This window comes from Nipponia nippon, unplaced genomic scaffold (assembly GCF_047370975.1).
Source record: "Nipponia nippon isolate SJK-2023a ecotype South Korea unplaced genomic scaffold, ASM4737097v1 scaffold_2, whole genome shotgun sequence".
Lineage (NCBI taxonomy): Eukaryota > Metazoa > Chordata > Aves > Pelecaniformes > Threskiornithidae > Nipponia > Nipponia nippon.
Genome location: NW_028262336.1, coordinates 87,446,141 through 87,460,438, shown reverse-complemented (window position 1 = coordinate 87,460,438; position 14,298 = coordinate 87,446,141).

The window sequence follows — 14,298 nt, the reverse complement described above, 5'->3', positions numbered from 1 at the left end:
GTTTAAGCACAGGTGAAGACAGAGGAATTAACAAAAAACTCATTGATAATTAACTTAAAGCTACAAAAACTTCAGGGTTCTTTTTCTTCTTTTTTTTCTTTCTCTTTATATCTTATCACACTGTCTCTATTGATATCCAAGTCCTAAATAAGATCCATCATTTTCCAGACTGTAGCCTATGGAGATGCTAAACACACTGGTGTATTTTAGGAAATGCATACATGTAAAGATAAGATAAGTGATATCACATATCCTGTAATTCCATCACAATTTTTTGATGTGTTGCCAACAAATCTGTTTCAATTTCAGATTCAGAACTCGTGTTTTCTCTTGGAAGCTGGTCACTGCTATACAAATGTGTTAGCTCCACTTCATGCCGAAAAGAATTCAGAAATAACCCTGGGATCATTTACTATTTCCTTCAAAAAGCTGTGGATTGTTATTAACTGACAAACAGTCCGCTGCCAAGTTCTTGCAAGAATTGTATTTGTTGTCTGATGCCAAACAGCCTCTTTAAATGCTAATGAACAAAGTATGGCATGCATTCTGTTCTTGATGGATTATGCCTATACCTTCTGTGGTCAACAGAAGGGGAATTCCCGGCCCATATGATTTCCATTCTGGCACACTACTGTTTTCTCTGTTTATAAGGCAGTAAGCACTCAAATAGATTAGTCAATCTTATTTTTAAATTAAGTATAGCCTCCGCACCCTAACTCACATGTATAAAATCTGAAGGAACTATGCCAGGCTGCCTACGCACTGTATGTGTTTTGTTTTCTTTAGAGGATTAAGCTCCTGACTTTAATATCAGTGATGCTCACTGTATACTGATATGCCTTTTAAATTCAAACATGAATGTTTCATAAACAGCTGATTTACATGTTTGTCTTTACCTCTTTGGAGACAGATTTAAGGAGTTACATTTTTAAATTGTCTTCTTTAGTGGTTTTCATAATTTCCTGCTACTGAAAGAGCTGGCTTGATACAGAAATACATTAAAGAATCGTATCTTGCTACCACATGTATGTGTAATTTTATAGCCAGTAGGACCTCCAGATTTGTATATATCAATACCTCTGATTACACCTTCAAGCCTAGCTTTCCAAGAAGCATAAATTATGTAGCAAATGGCAAGCTCAGGAGTTGTACACTGAAAAATTTTTGCATGATGTGATATTTTAATTTGTTTTAACTGTCATTCCATAACTTAGTTATCAGATGATCTTCTCCTACCACTTTAGGATCTGCTGAAAAGGATGGAAAAGTTATTCTAGGACAATAGCAAGATACAAGTTACAAGGACAACACAATCCATCTTTAGTTCAGACAAACAACTACAAGATATAAAATATGCTATTAACAGAAATAAAGCATCACAAAACGTGATAGGAAAAAAATACAAGAATACTTTATCAAATCACAGGGAGGGACTTTTTCATTTTAAATGAGCTGCAATTCATTTCTCTGAAGCTTACAGCTGAGGCTGAGCCCTCAGTGGATCCCCACATGGATCCCACCAACTTAACTAGTGAAAATGCCCTCTTGTTTCTGGTCTTCAGGAAACCTTACAAATAGCTTTGCTAGCTAACGTGAAGTAAAAATTTGATTAGTTCATTCAGGGAAATCGAGCTTTCAGTGAAACATTAGTTTGGGGGCAGGGGGAGAACCATCTTGCCCTCTACCTATACAGGCTGAAAGACTGTTTTTCTCTTTTACACTGACCCACCTCTGGAGATTGTGCTACTGCATGGAGAAAGCATGTTTCTAAGTTAGTGACAAGTTTGGTCAAAGCTTATCCCTCTCTGTGGAGAAAAAAATAAACCTTCAATGTCTTTTGAATGAAATTCCTATAGGGAAAATTAGGGGGGGGCGGGGAAACAGTAATAAAAGTATCCTGTGTCTCTAATTTGCTGGAGTGCTGGACATGCTTATCTAAACCTCTTGGATAAATGAAGATATCCTGTCATCTTCCATTCAGCAGCAGCAAATGGAATGGATAACCATCCTTACAGGTATTAATATTACAAGAAAACAAATTTATTTGATAACCTCACTCTCATTTGAAATGAGCAGTTTCTTCTAGTCTTCTAGCTATTTATAGTAAGACCTTTATAAGCTCAAACTAATTAATAGATGAGATCAATTTCAAGAATTTTTTTCTTGTTCAAAACCACTTAATCATTCATTTTAGTAACATTTTAAAGGCCATGTCTAAAATAGATTTGCACCCATGTCCCCAATGTGAATTTTTCACTCTTTGGCAGCATGCAATAGGTAGCGTATAATGACCTTTTCTCTGTTTGGAAGAGGGATTAGAATAATATATTTGACCCTTTTTACTCACCTGGGAGTGATGCTAGTCTCCATGTTCAATAAAGTAAAATATGTCTCTAGTGTCCCAAGGTTAAGGCCATGACTTTAAACTATTTAACACAAGCTATCAGGCTGATTCTCCTCAGTCAGACTCTACAGAGGGGTTGTTTTTACTTTTTTTTCACTTTTTTTATTAGGCTGAATTATATATACTTCATTACAACAATTTCTTATCCACAGTACAATTAAGGGAAATATTTTGCATTACAAACAAAGCAAGTTAACCTGGTCACATTGTGCATTATGACAAAATTTATGGCTGCATAAATAGCAGTGTAAACTTACAGAAAGACTGGTAATTATAGTGCCATTGATGGTCTTTGTTGCTTTAATTCTGAAGCAGCCAGAATGATTAAACTGAATCTTAATCGACTTCTCCATTAAAAATGCTGGCAGAGAAGCTCCCTTAACCTTTCTCATTGATTGAACACAACAATCACCATTCAATTATAATGCAAAAGGACATTTGTTATAATGTACGAAAGATGCATGAGCCATTTCCTTTTACTCAAGACAATCAATGAGATGACTCCTACCTCAAAGAAGGTAAGGTGAAGCTAGTGTACCTGGGAGCACATTAAAGTCAAAGCTGAACTCAGATAACGGCGAACACTACAGTTTTCAGGGGATGGAAGATTATTTCAGTGAAAATAAAACAAGCAATTCCTCACTTTATGAAGAATAAATATCCTCTTTAAAAGACGGATAAGAATACAGAATTGGAAGTAAATTCACCAAAATTAACAGTAAATTCCTATTTTATAAAACTAAGTGTATCTCTCATATAAAAAGTCTAGGTACATCGTAACTAGAACTAAAAGTCAGATCTGGATTTTTAGTATTAATGGGGTTTTTTTTGTCTTCATTTTGTGTTTAGGAGGAATATTTTGTGTATTTAAGTGGTCACAATTCAGAATGAATAGAGCATGGTAATGTCACATGCTGAATATGAACACTGCAATCACTAACAAACAGCATCACTTCTGGACTTGGAAAACTAACAGGAAATATTTCTGAACCACAGAAAACACAGGATTTTCACAAAAGCAATTGCCTTAATTATATCTTTCTCTCCTCAAGAAAACTGCAGGAAAAAGGACACAAGGTAGTTAACACATCACACACATTTGGGAAGGTTGCTCTTCAAGAGCTAACTTTCACAAGCTTTCTAGCGAGATTTGGGTTTTTTAAAGCTGGCATATCCTATCCTGAAAAAGTCATTCACTTCAGTCAGAAAAAAGTATACTGTTAGAGTCAGTATGGAAGCTCTTATGCCACTCTTGCTCTCTGTTGCTAGAATCGAGAGACTGGAAAGTCATGGCGGAGAGAAGGAGCAATCAGGTTGCTCAGGTTGCTAGTACTGTTTATGCCACTTGCAGATGTGGAGCTTGCTTCTGCATTGGTTTGCACCAAGTCAGAGCAGCCCCTGAGCTGCTGTAATTTGGCAGAGTGAGCTCTACTCCCAAATCAAAGCCAGCAGGAGCTGGAGACTCCATAGTACATTTTCAGCTACAGTCCCTAAATTGTTTGTGCTGAGTTTCCATCACCAGAGTTTGAATAGTACAAATCCATTCAAATTTTCTCTTTCAGCCTCTTGACCATTTTGCAGCAGTTCTTTGCCTTCTATAGTAAGTCTTTGGGTTCAGTGTGTATGACGGACAGGATGAGTACTAATTCAAAGTTATCCATATACTGCTCGTTGTTTTCAATTTAGCTGTTCTGTCTCTGTTAAAACATTGAGATACAGTTCAACATCCATTTTCATGTTAGTGCTGCCATCAGATTTTAAAAGCCCCACACTACAGTAATCATTTTCTGAATCCTTGTGTGCATTTCCTGGTAGAAATCACCATCTGCTGCTGCTATCTGCCTGGCTAATTATTTCTTCTCCTGCTTAGCCTCTTTCTCATATTACTCTAACTTCTGCTTTTACATAAAACAAATCCTTTTTATGCTGTTAATTTAATTAACAAATATCTGTAGTGTTTACCAGAATCAAGAATAGCCAAAATGATTGGAGGGCTGAGAAAACTAGCTTATATAAACAAAAATCCTGAAGAGTTACTCCAAAGCTTCTGACAGTCACTCTTCTAATCTAAAATCACTAATAAAAAAACCAAAATAACAACAGGAAGTGAAGGCAGGGGAAATATACTGTAATGGTTATCTATTACTGGATTACCCAGAGAATGTTGCTTTTCCTGTATACTTTTCAAACTGTAAACCTTACAGGACAGATCCCATATCCTACTATTTTTTGTAGGTTGATAAGCAGTTTTATGACAGTGCTTTAATAAATTATTAATAACAAGCAAGAGACCAGTATTTTCTGCTTGAATATAATCATTCTGCTTATAAGAAATACACTTCCAAATTTTCTGTGATGTTGTGATGACCACAGTTATTGCATAAATAGCTATGTAAAATATGAATGTGGTCTTGATAATTCACATAGCGAGAAACTTTAATTTTGAAATTTTCTAAATTTCTGTCACCTTCTATAAAATTTTACTTCAAAGAACATAATTTTCTCAGTGTTGTTGACTATGTTGGTTATTTCAAAGTAATTAAAAATAAGCTTGAATCTATTTTTCTGAACGGTGAAAAGTCCTAATACCGGTTCCCAGCATGAAATATTATAAAACAATATGATGCATTGTAATTACATTGTCATTTACAATACAAGGTATTTTAAAACATTGGACTTGTGAGTCAAATGCATTAATGGCACTGAAAGCAGAGCCCAAATTTTTGATCTTTACCACTGTCAAGGTGGTTTCCTCAATTATATTCCCCACCTCCCCCCCAAGCCTTACATACTCTTGCATAGTAAGTGAGAAAGTGAGAAAAGTGAGATCTGAACTCCACTTCTCTATTGTGGAATATTTAATCCCTTTGTAAAAGTGAGCAGTAGGTTCAAATACTGTTGTTCACACTGAGGGAGATTAGAACTCTGTGTCCTTTAGCGCTGCAGGAATTGGTACTGGTCTCTGATTTTCCATTTTCAAAAATAACAATCATGATCTCTTTCCCTAGCCCAGCCTCTCTGTTCCTTTTCTTCCCAACTTCTTCCTCTCTCTCTTTTAATTTGATCATAGTGAAATAGGGAATTGATTTACCATTTCTCACATTTGGTAATCCACAACAAAGGTGAGGGAACAAGAGGACTGACACAAAGAGGTACGAATGCATTCAAACATATCAGCTCCTAGCAGAATAGCCCTCTGTTTTGATGGAGGCATGTCAGCTTTAGAGCAAACCTGATGACAGCTGCTTGTTTTTGTTCCTGCTGCTTTTTATCCACTCAGTTGTACAGAACCAGCTGTTTGTGTGCCATGCTTTGTTGGGAAAGAAATCTCCAGCTTTAGGGCAGAAATGGGGACCTTTCTTTTACTTTTCAAATATTGATTACTGATATTATTTGCAAGACAATAACTAGCAAGATTGTTGCTAGCCGGCAGGCAACAACGCAGAAAGAGGTGGGTTACCACCCTCGTTGTCCATCTTCACAAATGACCATGGAGCTCTGAGCTGCCGGCCCTGCCTCTGCGCCTTTGGTAGCAGAGTGGGGATGAAGGCCCGTGAACAGGGAGCCTGGATTTGTGGGCATCACTACAGGCAGGGCTTGGAAATAAAGCTACTGGTACAAGACTGCATTTTCATCTAAAGGCAACAATTTTGCTTCCCTTGCCATAGGCAACAGCCTACTTCTCTTGTATTGAATGGCAGCCCTGTTCAGATGGAATTAGACCTCCCAAAGAAAATGTAACTCTGGGGAAAAAAGAAATTTATTATTTTAGGGATCAGATGACAAATCAGAAATAAATATACAGCATAAATTTTATATTGACCAAAATTGTCACATTCCTGCATGAACCCCATAGAATTTTATTTCCTTCTGTTGTCCAGAACGAGCATCTGTTAGTTTGATCGGTCCTGCCCAGCATTACTGACAACCGCATGTATGGCTTTATTAATTTTTAAGTGGAGTCAGATGCACTAGAGAGAACTTGGCTGGTGTGTCCCACACAAACACATTTTCCTGACACTGCAAAGGGAAAATAAAAAGCTAAACATTTGTTTTCATAAGCTGGGTATCAAAAGTAATCTAGAACGCATAATGTGAAAGATACCTTGTTAGAACTATTTCCAGGTTTAAGGTGAGGTGTTTTGTAAATATAACTTGTCTTAAACTGTAAAAACTGTTACTAAGAAGTATATTATTCTTAGTAAATCTGTCATGTTTTATCTGTGTCCAATGGCTTCACCTCATCCTCAATGTTATACAAGCCTTTTTTTGGGCAAGTAGATTTCTTTTGTCCGTTATGAAAGAAGGTAAACACACTGAAAAGTGCTGCCACAATGAACTGGCATTAATATAGTGGTGACTAAATTCAAGTATTCAAGCTGTTCAACAGGTCTCACAGACAGACAAATTTTAGGGTATTGATGTGAATACACTGGGACCAAGAATACTGACCTGGAAGTCTTGTTAGAACAAACTCTTAAGATACTTCGAGGGCCTATATTCTATTTGGACCAAAAAATATCAAGATAGATGTACTTATGGTATGTTGGCACTCCTGTTTTCTTTCCTGGTGGGCTGTAAATATTCATGTGGAAAAGAAAAAACCAGCCAAGCCACTATGAAACTCACACATGTTTCAACTACTGAATATAACTTTTGGAAAATTTTATTGCTCCCAGGTCACTTCTCCTCAGCCTACTTTTGGACCCAGCAATAAAGCAAAAATAAAACGTAACCCTTAATATAATGATTGTGTATTTAATGTCTATAACACACCATTAAAATGCACTTGAGAGCTTCCAGTTTGTTACATTTAGTACTAGACTATGACTACTAGTAAACTGCTGAAAACGTCTGAATGAGAGCTGAAGATGTCACCAGGAGGGAAATCATATTACATAATTTTTTAACATTGAAGAAAATGAACAGAAAGCTGTTTTCGTTTTCCTATAAACAAAGGCAGATTTCATATGGAAATAATATTTATTTGAATTGCTGCAGGTCAATCCATAAATATTGTGCTCTTTTCTTCATATCATAAGAAACAAGGAAGAAGACTATAATTCCTGAATTTTCCTGTTATTTATTTGGGCACAGCTTTATCTCTTCTGAGCTTCCTGGCTGACACTGACTAACACTTAGAAGCAAATTAGTTATTAGCTAGTGAAAAAAAGCAGAAATATACAAATACTTTACAGAGTTTAAAGAAACAGTGCAATAAAATGAATTATGAACAATGTAAAACTAAAACAAGCAAACATTGCCTGCACTTAGAGTATTTTGCCACTCAGCCACATGAGTGACTGAAGTATAATGTAGAAATATCTGAGTTAACTTTAAACAAGCTTACTGGACAATGGCAACAGCACAGGATTTAATTAAGAGTAAGAAAGAGGGTAAATTAGACTTCAAGATTTGTGGTTTATTGTGGTTAACTGCTATTGGTACTCAGGGTAGCTAGCGTGAGGCAGCCGGAACATCTCTACACTCTGCTAGCCTCACCTCTGTTAGGTGATGGGAGAAACTACCAAGAGAAAGACCACTGGTGCTATGCCATTTAATCTGCTTATGTGTGAAGATAGACAACATGAGAGGGACTAGGGCCCACAAAGAACAGAAAGCAGTGATCCATAGTGACTTGAAAACATGAGAAGGCAAATGAGATGAGATCCTCAGTTATGACCATGCTGATTTTAAACTGAAATCTGGTGTCAAAGAACACTGTTAAGGAATACTTCACTGTTAGTTTGGCTGAAGAAAACATCAAGTATAAAAAGTGCCTCTGTGGGAAGGCCACGTAGAGAAGAAGCTGCAATTGCATCTGCATGTAGGAATAACTTTAAGAATGTGAGTGAGTTTGAAAGTCATCTAGAGCTCCTCCCAAAATTTAGGTGGGATATGAAGGTCTTCCAAATGGAAATGTAAAGCTGGGGGTGGGGAGGGGGGTAAAAAAAAAAAAAAAAGAGAAGTGAATGCTGAAGGAGGTGAATTTCAGAAGGGGAATTTCTTGTCTGGATAATGAGAGGGAAAATAGTTTGGAGAACTTGAGATAAAGTTGTTAACCTTCAGTGGGGCAGCCCTTCTTTATAGAGCTGATGATGCAAACTAGTTATACTTTTGCAATGCACTGTAATGTAACCAGTGAGAGATATTTTTTTTTTACTAGAAACAGACAAAGAAAGCATATATATATTCTTAGAACTCCTTAACTATCGCTTTGAAACATTGAAATGATTCTATCATGCTTAGAGGCAGAAAGTGTTTCATCACTTGAGATAAAGTAGGATGAAAATTGGTTGGGATAAAGTAGAGTGCAATAAAATAAAATGTATTAAATCCATATACAAGCTCCTTTATTATAGTATGTGTTAAATCATTATTGAAGAGCTGTTCAAGAGAAGTGCATAAGAAACACCTCCACTGCACTTATTAAAACATACTTTTACCTGTAACTCACAAAATTATATGATACAACCAACCTGAGACTTTGTGGTTGGCTTAGTAGACTTTTAAGTCCTTCTGCAGCCTCCAAACTTCTTTTATGGAAGTTTCTTTTTCTTTAATAAGCCAGTTGTTTTCACTAACCACTAATTATTTTTCATAAGCACAGGCGTATGTGTGTCAAAGTGTGCGACATTCTGTGGAGAAAATGTCCTGGCGGTAATTGAGAAATATTATACCAGATAGGAGTCACATAAAATCAGTTACAGTTATTTGGCAAATGAAAAGGAATCTGTGTTGCAGTGTCATCTTTACATGTCATTGCTAGGAAAAAAAATATATATTGTTTATAAATAAATTACCAAATATTTGATAATATGTATGCTGATAAATGATATCCTAGTTTAATTTGTTTATGCATGAGGCTACTAATACAGGCACTGAATTCAGAATGCCCCCAAAAGTCAGAATGCCCCCAAAATGCCAACACAAAGTTAACTTCTGGGTACTGCTTATGAGCTATGCTCATGCTACATTGAAGTTCTTTTGGGAACTGTCATTAGCATCAAGAAGCAGTTCTTTTGCAGAAATTTTATGTGCCAGAGATAGATTAGATATTTCTCTGTAGTGGTGATACGGGAACACTGTCAATTTACGAGTGATGCAAACATTTGTTCAAATCCAAAAAAGTGTCTATTCTAACTTATACTGCAATAGAAAGCTACTGTTACATTACATTTCTGATTAAATGTATCTCAACATGATATATAGTCCATTAAAAGTCACACAGAAATGAAGTTTATGGAAGTGGATAAACCTTAGTAATTGCATGTAGCTTGATCAGATAGTCATCAGTGTCAGGTTGATAATGTCAAAGCACTGAATAGAAAAGTTGTTGCATTTCCATCATATCAGATTATACCTTAAAAGTACCAAACAAGAAAAGTATCCATTTTTTTATTAGTACCTACTTCCTCAAATAAGCAGCTCAAGCAATATCATAAATTTTACAGTCAACTTTTCTCATGCTTCCTCATACTGAAGAACTCTATATTCCCATTTTCTCCAGGTCCTGACACTCTACAGTCACCTCCTCTGTTGCTAAAGGTCTCTGATTTGTACATGCCCTTATTACTGATTTTATGGGGAAAATATGAGTATTTGATAAACCACAAGATAAGGTTTTCTCTAAATTTGTATTTTTCTTCTTGTTCTAAAAGGAATATATTTCTGGAACTTCAGGTTATATGAGTGAAAACAAGATATTTGACTTCTTGAACTGTCCTAGAGATAAGAAAGAGTACTTACAGAGTAACTAGCTTGTCCACCTGAGGAAGAACAGAAGAATGTAAAGAGACCTTTGATACTGCATGGTTAATACTTAAGCAGTAAAATGCCAAAGATCAAACTGCACACTCAATACCAACTGTCCTTGGATACATGTGCATTGTAGTACAGTCTCCAGTTGTATAACCATTGAACTTCATATAATTCTTATTCTGTTATTCGATTAATTTCTTCCTTCTGCTATTTTAACTAACTTCTAAGTATGGATAAAATGCCTCTCTGCAAACCACTCCTTTAATTGAACACATTGTAGTACATATGTGCATGATAGTACTCTTAGGAACTTATTGGTTAAATTCTGAAAAGTTGATATAACATCTATGGACTACTTCTGCTTAACACTGAGCATTTTCACTAAAAAAAAAAAAAAATTAGTCAAGAATTTTGTTTGCTTCTACGTTTGAGCCAAACTTTAGCCTCAATCAAATTCCAACATATTTTTCCTGTCATTAAAATCTGACCCATACAAGATTCCACTTGTCCTTCTCTGAATTCTATCAGTAATGTTCCTCTGTCTTTCTACCCTGAGTTCTCACCTAGCTGTCTGTGTTTCCTAGAAACATTTCAAGCAAGTTAACTGAAGGCTTCAAAATGGCATTTTTAAAAATCTGATCCTGAATCTGTAGACTTCATAGAATCATAGAATACCAGGTTGGAAGGGACCTCGAGGATCATCTGGTCCAACCTTTCTAGTACAATCTAGATGAGATGGCCCAGCACCATGTCCAGCTGAGTCTTAAACGTGTTCAGCGTAATGGAGTCAACCACTTCCCTGGGGAGATTATTCCAATGATTGACTGTTCTCATTGTGAAAAATTTACCTCTCGTGTCCAATTGGAATCTCCCCAGGAGTAACTTGTACCCATTACCCCTTGTCCTCACCATGTGACTCCTTGTAAAAAGGGAGTCTCCATCTTCTTTGTAGCTCCCCTTTAAGTACTGGTACATGGTGATGAGACCACCTCTAAGCCTCCTTTTCTCAAGGCTGAACAAACCCAGTTCTCTCAGCCTGTCCTCATACGGCAGGCTTCCCAGACCCTTGATCATCTTGGTGGCCCCTTCTCTGGACCCCCTCCAGCCTGTCCACATCTTTTTTGTATAACGGGGACCAGAATTGTACACAGCATTGCAGGTGTGGCCTGACAAGTGCTGAGTAGAGAGAGATAATGACTTCTTTATCTCTGCTAGTGATGCCCTTTTTGATGCAACCCAGCATCCTATTGGCCTTCTTGGCCGCAGCAGCACACTGTTCACTCATATTGAGCTTCCTGTCCACCAGAACCCCCAGGTCCCTTTCCACGGAGCTGCTCTCCAGCCAGGTGGATCCCAGTCTGTGCTGCACTCCTGGATTATGTTTTCCCATGTGCAAGACCTTACACTTGTCTTTGTTAAACTTCATAAGGTTCTTGTTAGCCCACTCTTCCAGCCTGTCCAGGTCTTCCTGCAGGGTGGCTCTCCCTTCCAGAGTGTCTACTTCCCCACTCAGCTTGGTGACGTCAGCAAACTTCACCAGGGACACTTGATCCCATCATCCAGATCACTTATGAAGATATTAAACAGCATTGGGCCCAATATTGATCCCTGGGGATCAATATCCCCCCCATCAGATTTGTCAGGCACGATCTGCCTTTTGTGAAGCCGTGTTGGCTTTTCCCAATCAAGTTCTTCATTTGACTCGTGATGGCCCCCAGAAGGATCTGTTCCGTGACTTTCCTGGGGATTGAAGTAAGACTGATGGGCCTATAATTATCCGGATCTTCCCTTGAGCCCTTCTTGTAGATAGGGATAACTTCTGGGACATCCCCCAATCTCCATGACTTCTTGAACATTATAGTGGCCCTGCAATGACATCAGCCAGCTCTCTCAACACCCTCGGGTGGATGGCATCAGGGCCCATCGATTTGTAGGGGTCAGGCTCCTGTAATAATTCACGTACTAACTCCTTCTTCACTGATGGTGAGTCTATGTTTGGATCCTCCTGGATTTTTGTTCCCAATGCCTGGGATCCAACAGTGTTGGTAAAGACAGAGGTGAAGAAGACTTTATATAGGCTATTTCATCCTGAAAAGTTGTATTTTAAAAGTATCATTATTCTATACAAAAACACCAAGTTTCAGCGTTGTGCCATCAACCCATCAAAAGCTAGATAATGATAATGTTTAGATTCATATTCTTTTTGATAAAAGTATCTTATATATTTATCCTTTATTATGTTCAGTTGCAGACTCCTGTTTCTCGGACTTCAGTTTTGCTAACTTCATCCTTTTTTTCCTAGACATATTTTCATTACTGCAGCCATCTGGAAAAATCTTCCTTTTCTGTAAATGTACATAACCTCCATGAAGAAATTGATATTAACCAAGGACCTTATCTGTACTTTTAAAATAAATGCCTGCTTTACTCAAGGAAGTCCAAAATAGCAACAAGTGACTTTGGCAGGACAAAAAACCCCAACAAACAGTTTTGGTAAATAGTTGAAAAATTAATACAATCACTGGGAATAAGTAGCAGATTTTATGCCATGCCACTTCTAGAATGGAAAGCATACGCAGAGCATGAGCTGTGATGTATAGAACTAGATAAATACTTGATTGGGTAAATTGAATCAAGAAGAGATTAAACTAGGATATATCCAGAAGAAATTAAATTAGGACATATAACATTAAACCAAGTTATGTGATATCATGCATTAATGATTAATCATAGTTTAAATAGATCTTTTTTTAACATTGGATATGTTGGTTTCAATTATACCAAGAAAAGATGACAGTGCATCATAAAAAAAAATTGGAGAAAATTTGCAAAACACTTAATAATTAACAAGGAAGTAAGAAGAAGAAGAACTGATATTGATTCAGGTAGTCACCATACATGTTTAACATATTCTGGCCAAAAAAGAGTCTAGATATTTAATTTTTATAGGATTCTTTTTTTTCACTTAATACTTAACCATTAAAACGTCCTATATTTGACCAATCCTAAAAAAAATATTTGCCAGGTCTTAGAAAACCTCAGTGCATGTTCAATTACACACAGACTTGGTGAATCCCCATTTTAGGAGTCCTTTATAGGACTCCAACAGGTAAGTGAGGTTTCCCTTCACAGCCTTTGACAAGATTTCACACAAAGCAGTGCTAAGACACTGGTTTGCAGAGACCAAGAGATCAGCAGTTCCTCTGTAGCACACAAAACCAGACATACACACATTGGGAATACTAAAAGATAACTACTCTGCAATGTCAACAGAGGCAATGGCGCTTAAGGTATAGTGCTGGAACAGCCATGAATTTAAAAGCAAGCACCCCACATATGCCGCATTATAACGACATTTGTCTTTCATCCATCCCTAGCAATCATGCAAATTTACAATTTACTAATCCCACTGATCATTTCTTTCATTTGCAGGGATGAAAATGAATAGCTGCTTCTAAACAAATGAAAAGGAAATCATCCCAGCCCTGGAGAATGTGACAAGTTAAATCAACGACACTCGATATCACCCTTAGCAGGTGACTATTCCATTCGAATTTCTTTCCAAATTCTTCTTTCTGCTTCCACAAGGAGACTGTAAGGCTGTAGCTAGGCTACTAGAGTATAAGCTACTATTAGACTCTATTGTGGTTAGAGATGGCAAGTGTATTGATCGTTGTATTTAGATCCTTACCAGGAAGCAAAACACACAACTGAGTGCTGCTGAAACTGTAAATGCCAGATTAGTGACAAATTCAGTAACACTTAAAGTTTCTCTCTGAATTCTTATTAATCATTGTTAACATAACGAAAATGAAAACAGAAGCAATTTTTCCTGAACATTTTCCCTTTCTGTGTAGTACTAGACCCCAAATATTCTCCAGCCAGGTCAGATGAATTTTACCACATTGTCTCGCTAAAATCATATGGAACCTTTTTTAGACATATAATTACTCTATGTGCCTACATCTACCAGAATCAAACCCACATTACTTATCTTCAAAGAACCCAGAAGATAACCTCTGAACTACATGTGAAAACTCATTTGTCTCACCCTCCTTTAAAAACTTTGTAGTAGTTCATCACTTTTCTGGTGATCTTTATTCATTAGTTAAAGAAATTGAAGGTGCTGTTAG